At 42.8% G+C, this 7500-nt stretch overlaps 1 protein-coding gene across 5 annotated transcripts in view; it reads left to right on the forward strand.

Annotated features, from left to right (window-relative positions):
- Positions 1–7500, forward strand: part of LOC138006622 (uncharacterized) — a 60282-nt gene that overhangs the window by 1531 nt on the left and 51251 nt on the right. The window lies entirely within an intron of this gene.

Raw genomic sequence — 7500 nt, forward strand, 5'->3', positions numbered from 1 at the left:
CGCAAGTGGCAATTATATTGGACCATTTGGTCTATTTTTTATCAAAGCAAACATGTTCTCCCTTTACGAACATTTCGACAAAGGTTCTCATAGACTATGCTCCAAATAAAACTCTTCAAAACTAGTTTTCTCTAACAGATTTACTTTTCTGCCAAACACTGCTCCAGCATTAATTAATCATCGCATAAATTTGTGTATTTAATTAACGACCATTTGTGTGGGATGCGGTTTATTTTGGAAACTATATTCAAGCAAGAGTCATGCACCTACTAAAAAGCAGTTCATTAGACATCGAGCATAATTTTAATATAATTTGCAATACTTTAAACATTTGCTCATTGTCCCCATTAACCCTTTAACTCCCAGTAGTGCCACTTATAGATTTTACTCTGTCTAACGCCAGACGATTTTAACCGTCAATGGGGAACCCCACGAGGCTGAAAGGGTTAACAACAGCTGGATTCACTCAAAAACTATGTCCCCATTAACCCTTTAACTCCCAGTAGTGCCACTTATAGATTTTACTCTGTCTAACGCCAGACGATTTTAACCGTCAATGGGGAACCCCACGAGGCTGAAAGGGTTAACAACAGCTGGATTCACTCAAAAACTATGTCCCCATTAACCCTTTAACTCCCAGTAGTGCCACTTATAGATTTTACTCTGTCTAACGCCAGACGATTTTAACCGTCAATGGGGAACCCCACGAGGCTGAAAGGGTTAACAACAGCTGGATTCACTCAAAAACTATGTCCCCATTAACCCTTTAACTCTCAGTAGTGCCACTTATAGATTTTACTCTGTCTAACGCCAGACGATTTTACTCGTCAATGGGGAACCCCACGAGACTGAAAGGGTTAACAACAGCTGGATTCACTCAAAAACTATGTCCCCATTAACACCTTAACTCCCAGTAGTGTATTTTGTCCTAGGGTAAAAACAGGACAAAAATTGGTCAAATGAAAAAATGTAGGGATACAGTCACGCGAACATGTATTTTGACGCGTCACGGTCGGTCGCAATACATTCACAGGACGTCAAGTTCGAGGTTGTTTTCTAAAACACCCCTCAGCAATTCTTCGGTCGGCGTAGTGAATCTCAAACCGAGACCGGTTAGGTCTTGGAAGGCTCCGGGAGTATGGATTGTTGAATCCCACGCGTCATACATAACTTGATTTCGAATGATTTGATGTTTCAAAACACAGCACATCACGAGCAACATTCCTGTTTGAATTTGTGCCAAATTTAAGAGCAACAGGCATGCCAAAAGAAGAAGGATGTTGGCATACTCCATTTTTCCTCCAAATGAAATGTTTGGCGCATTTGTTGCAAAGTCGAATGATTGACAGATTTGTTGACCATTTGCGGTTTCAGTGCGGAGTCAAAGTCACTCACTCTCTCACTCATGCCCTCTACGCCTAAGTGGCATCATATGTAGGGCAGCAACATGCTCCCTCCACATTTGCCGGTCCCTTGCCATAACGTTGATGCCTCTCCAGGTCTTCCCCATCTCCTTGATTCCTTTCTCCACTGTCCGTCGCCACGTGATCTTGGGGCGGCCCCTCTTGCGTTTCCCTTCTGGCGTTAAGCAGTTTTCCCAATGGAAGCTTCTTGACGGGTAACATGGCCAATCCACCTCCAGCGTCTCCTCATCAGGATGGTAGCCATTGGTTCAGTTCCACACCGTTCAAAGGGATCTTTATTTGAGATGACAGTAGGCCAAAAGATGCGTAGAATACACCGAAGGCTCTTGGTGTGAAATGTGGAGAGTTTTGATAAATCCTTCTCCGTTAGGCGCTAACATTCTGAACCATACAAGGGAATTAAAAGGACGCAGCTGTGATAGAGTTTCAGCTTGGTGAGAGTACTGTAAGCGGTGGAATTCATCATGTTAAGCGAGTTTCTGGCCTTGTTGAGACGGCTCTGAATGTCCAGATCAGTTCCTCCATCTCTACTGACGATGCTGCCAAGATAGGTAAACTGATCTGTCTGTGTAAGGAAGTTCTTCATTATCAATCTGGACTGGTCGTGCGTCGGTACTATTCAGTGCCATAATTTCGGTCTTCTTGCTGCTGATGTTGAGGCCAACTTGCTTCGCAAAGGTGTTAAGGCGTTGCGTCTTTTCTCTTGAATGTGCGTGTGGATGTGTGATAGTAAGGCTAAATCATCATCGTAATCTAGGTCTTCCAAATAGGAAAAGAGCGTCCATCTGATGCACCTGATCTGATCCTCAGTGGTGCGCAGCATGATCCAGTCCACAACAAGATTGAAAAGCAATGTGGACATGACACACCCCTGTCTGACACCAGTGTGGACTTCAAATAAGATGTCACCATCACCAACCGAGCAGGTACAGTTGATAGAAGCTTTTGATAATCTCAGCAAGGTGGGAGGGGATTCCATAATAATATCTTCCAGAGGCTGTGTCGGTGTACACTGTCGAAGGCCTTTTCAAAATCTACATAGTTCACATAGAGAGTTCACTGCCATTCAGTACTCTGTTCAATGATATTTCTCAGCGTGAAAGTATGATCGATACAACCCTTTTCTCTCCTGAAACCTGCCTGTTCCTCGCGAAGTTTATGGTCCACAGCCAGTGATAGGCGCTTCATGGTGACTTTCACTAAGATCTTACTCGGAGTGGATAGCAATGTCATACCACGCCAGTTGGTACATTCAGACAGAGCTCCTTTCTTTGGTATCTTGATGATGATACCCTGATTCCAGTCATCAGGGATTTTCGTTCTGCCCCATATGGTGTTAAAAAGTGGTTGCAAGATGTTTGCGGTGGGCACAGCATCTGCCTTGAACAGCTCAGCATTGAGGCCCTATTTGCAAGGTGCCTCGTGGTTTCTTAGAGAATTAATGGCCACAATGATCTCTCCTTTCTTTGGTGGTCCAGTGTCAACTCTTAGGTCCTCCTCAGCTTCTGGTATGTCAGGCTCCTCTTCTGGTGCTGGTATATTAAGGACTTCCTTGAAATGTTCTACCCAACGTGCTTCTTGGTCTTTTTCAGAGGTGAGGAGCTGTCGTTGTTTGTCTCGTGTCCTAGGGTCTTGTAGTCTGCTGATGTCATATCTAGGGGTGGTGTTTTTATTTGGCCCAGTTGCTCTAAGTTTCAGTCTCACCTTTGCAGTCACAAGATGGTGATCGCTGCTTGCATCAGCCCCTCTTTTTACTCTTACGTCAAGCAGGGAGCGGCGCCACATGCTGTTAACCATGCGATGGTCTATTTGGTTTTGATCCCGCCCATTTGGGGATGTCCAAGTGAGTTTGTGAATGTTGCGATGCGGGAATAAAGTTCCACCAATGATCATGTTATTGAATGCACACCACTCTACCAACCTCTCTCCATTGTCGTTTCACATCCCTCTCTTCCCATTAATTACCCTTTCAAAATTCACGTTGTCCGAGCCAACCTTGGCGTTAAGGTCACCTATCACCAGCAGGAGGTCCCTACAATGGACGTTCTCAAGTGTCGCTTGGACCTGCTCATAGAAGGCTTCTTTCTCTCTGTCGTTGCTGTTATTAGTAGGTGCGTAACATTGTATGATGGACAAGTTAGTCTGCCTACCCTTAAATCGTGCTTGAATAATCCTGCTGTTTAATGGCTTCCATTCCATTAAGTACTTTTCCATTTCTTTCTTTATGATGATTGCAACCCCCTCATGATGCCACTTAAGTGGCACTACTGGGAGTTAAAGGGTTAATGGGGACATAGTTTTTGAGTGAATCCAGCTGTTGTTAACCCTTTCAGCCTCGTGGGGTTCCCCATTGACGAGTAAAATCGTCTGGCGTTAGACAGAGTAAAATGTATAAGTGGCATTACTGGGAGTTAAAGGGTTAAGCTCTTGCTGCCATTAAGTCCGTGATGTATTGTCTGTTGATGACAAAAGTCTTCAAATGTTCAGTTGATTACATTAACATACTCACCTCTTTAAATCTTGCAAAATTGTGAAAGTTTGCCACAACATCGGCTCAGCGACGACTGAACACATTTAACCAAGGTAAGTCGAAACAAAAAAATATATTTTCTTGCATTATTTTAGTTGTAAACTTAATACCTCCTGATCGATGACTTTTAACAAAAGCGTCGTCGTTGAAAGCGTGACGATAACTTATAGGTGAAGAATTTTGAGTCTCTAACGGAGAACGCAATTCCAGCCGGGTTGCTGCACTAGCAATGTCTTGTTCTCCGTTGTTTATAAAAGCGTTTATCGTTAGCCAGAACTGAGAAAAACATATTTTGCACGCTTTTCATCGGACGGTAACATTGGGTTTGGGAATTGTGGCTGGTCTGTCTTTGACCGCAGTGGTTGAAATCATCTTGACGCACTGACTTCTCTTGGGTTAGTTTACTGAGGTTAACAGAGTAGTCCCCCATCTTTCTCGATTGCTCCGCGAAGACAGACAGGGCCGGGCCTGCTCGCAAGCCGGATTCGATGCCGAGAAAGCTTGTCAGCTTCGGCTAATAACTAACTATTGTTCTTTTATTCCTTGAAGTTCGTTATTCAAAATAATGGGCAAAAAATGTTTTCTTCTGATCGGTAACGGCGTTGAAAGCAAGTCAAATTGTACGTGAATTATTTTACTTTTGAGCTGGTAACTTCGAGGATGTTCTGGTACAGCGTTTGGCAGTATTTTGGGTTCGAATTCGATTTGACTCACGCAGTTTCTTTCAGTCTGTATAGAGCTAGTGGTACCTAGTTCAATGCTGCGCAATGATTGATGATTAACATGGCAAACGGTTCAACTTCAATTCAACATGTTTCAATACCGTTAAAGGAAGGGGGGGGGGGGGGGGGGGGAAGGGGGGAGGCAAATGGTTTCAACATCGCTGCTCGACAAAATCGAACGGATGTTCAAGCAGTTTTCCCGGGCCCTTAACGCTCGAAACGTCAACTCACAAATATAATTTGCCTTTATCAAATCGTTTGAAATAATCATTAAAACAAGACACATATAATTTTAAGGTAATCTGCATAACAACGACGTGAAATCATCAACGTGAGCATGCAACAGAATCTTTCATTCTCAGGCTATTTTCCCTCTGAAACCATTCGTACCATTTTATCTTTAGGATACTTAGCCTACATTGTAGTAGGACGTACTATACGTGAACGAGTTAAATTTAAGTTAACGAATAATTGTGAAAGACTTGCGATAAAGCAAAGTTATATATTGAGGTGACATCTTCGCCGACTTCGCCCTCGTAGATCTTAAAGCAATTTTCAGGCTAAATGGATCACTCTGATTGGCTGGGTTTGGTCGGGATTTTACAGTACGGGCTATTGTTTTGACGAGTACGGGAAAGAGGTGTACCAAAGTGCGTCCCGCACGTGCAGCACGATCATATTTCTTCCTTTTTCCCGTTTTTTTCTTATCGTGAAACGGTAAACGACAGGCATGGGATTTGAGACGATATACTTGATATCCGTAAAACGTTAAACGCGCGCTCTGATTGGCTACTCAAACTCCGTATATCCTTTGTTATTAAATTCTCAACCTTGGATAATGCAATTTTCGTGCTCTGATTGGTTCACTCAATCTCGGTTATCAGCTCATATACCTTAGTTTGACCTTATATGGTAAATGATTGCGCTTAGCGTTGCTAAACTAAAAACGTTTACGCCAGAAAGCGAAATTTCTTTCGGTATAAAGCAAAAGAAAAACGTTTTTGTGGAAAGTTTAGATCACTTTCGAAGCTTAGAGATTCGCGAAAAGGTAAGAAATGTTTTTGTGATGAGCCTGCGTCTGTCTGACCACGAGGTATTACACAACATCGCATCTTCATCAACTTTTTTCGATTTCGCTAGGATGTTCTCGCTTTTTTCGCTCGTATTTCGTACTTCTAAACTTTTGGAGTTTAAGGAATTTAATAAAACAATTATTCCATTCGCGCTTGTTGGATATGAGAGTGGTTATAGCCAACTCGGCGCTACGCTCCTCGTTGGCTATTTACCATCTCATATCCAACGCGCGCTCATGGAATAATTGTTAGATATTCACCTCTGAGCAACTCGCGCGAGATTTGAACTCCAAAAATATTGTAATCGTTGAAGGATCAAATGAGTTAAAATCATTTTTTTGTGCTACATTATTTCACTGTTTTAGTATATACTAAAACAACTATTCCCCTTAGTGTCGGTGGCTAGTGATGGATATTTGGGAGCTTTAGCAACGACGACGGGAACAGCAACGAGAACGTCTTCTCAAAACATAAATTCGCGTTATTGTAATCACTTCGCCACTATTCCAAGCTTTTTAACATGAAAATGGTGTGGCAGTCCTTCAAGAATGAAACCGATATGAGTCACGCTTAATTTCGGGCACCCTGCCAGCAGAGCCTTTCTTAACTCGACGAGATAAAAAGGACTCTGCAGAAATCGTGTTAAGTCTTTATTGAGCATGCGCAAGCCGTTGCTTGGACACGTTTCAAACCCAGACGCCATATTGATTTTCGTACTGAAGGCTCGATCAAAAACATGATGCGCGCGCTGCCTTAATTAATTAACCAGTTTGACGGGAGGGACTAGCCCAGAATCTTAGGCTAAACTTGCGACTTAAAAAGACTTGACATGATTTCTGCAGAGCCTCTCTTGTTCTCCCTCTGGCGAGTTTTAGACAGGCTCTGCTCGCACGGTGAATTTAGGGGAGTGGGAGTGTAGTTAATTCCTGAACAGCTGTTAGCCATGAACATGGAGAGAGAATTGGAAAGTCATCACTGACAGAGAATCTTAATTACGGTTCTGTCCTAACAACATGGAATTTTAAGATCGACGATGGCGATGTTCAGGAAAGTGTCACTTGCACAATCGATAGTCTTTCGCGATTTTTTCACCTCGTTTACTTTGTCACGGCAATGTTAGCAAAGTATACTCGAAATAAATTGGTAAAGGCGGTTTCAGAATGAAAGATTCTCTGTTGCCTGCTCGTGGTTGTGATCAAAATCTAAAATTTGGTGATTTCACGACCGGTGGCTCAGTAGGTTGAGCACTGTACTACAGTGGCCCGTAAGGGTCTTGCTGGTGTTGTTATTTTCTGCAAGTGGAGAATTTCCTATCTCGACTGTTAACTCGAGATCTCAACTTATAATCAAAACCTTAACCCTATAATGTATTATAATGCGAGATCTCGTCTTACAATGCGAAATCTCGCCTTATAATGCAAGATCTGGACTTACAATTAGCAATTATTGAATGAGGCTGCAGGTCGAGGAGAGTGTTATCCACCAAGGCCGAAGGCCGAGGTGGATAACGTCCTCCGAGACCTGCAGAATTATTCATATTCTACGAAAGCCGAATTTAATAATTGCTTTATTATTCATTCAAAATATTTTCTTCGCTCAAGCTTCTAAACCTACTCGCAGCCATTTTTCTGCTCAACAAAAATAACACAATCTCGTCCCCAGCTTTTTTCGGTCAACGGTTCAATAATTTGCAGCGGGCTGCACTTTTAACGTCATTTTGACGTCATCGGTTCAATAATCTGCAGCGGGCT

This window comes from Montipora foliosa, chromosome 6 (assembly GCF_036669935.1).
Source record: "Montipora foliosa isolate CH-2021 chromosome 6, ASM3666993v2, whole genome shotgun sequence".
NCBI classification, from domain to species: domain Eukaryota; kingdom Metazoa; phylum Cnidaria; class Anthozoa; order Scleractinia; family Acroporidae; genus Montipora; species Montipora foliosa.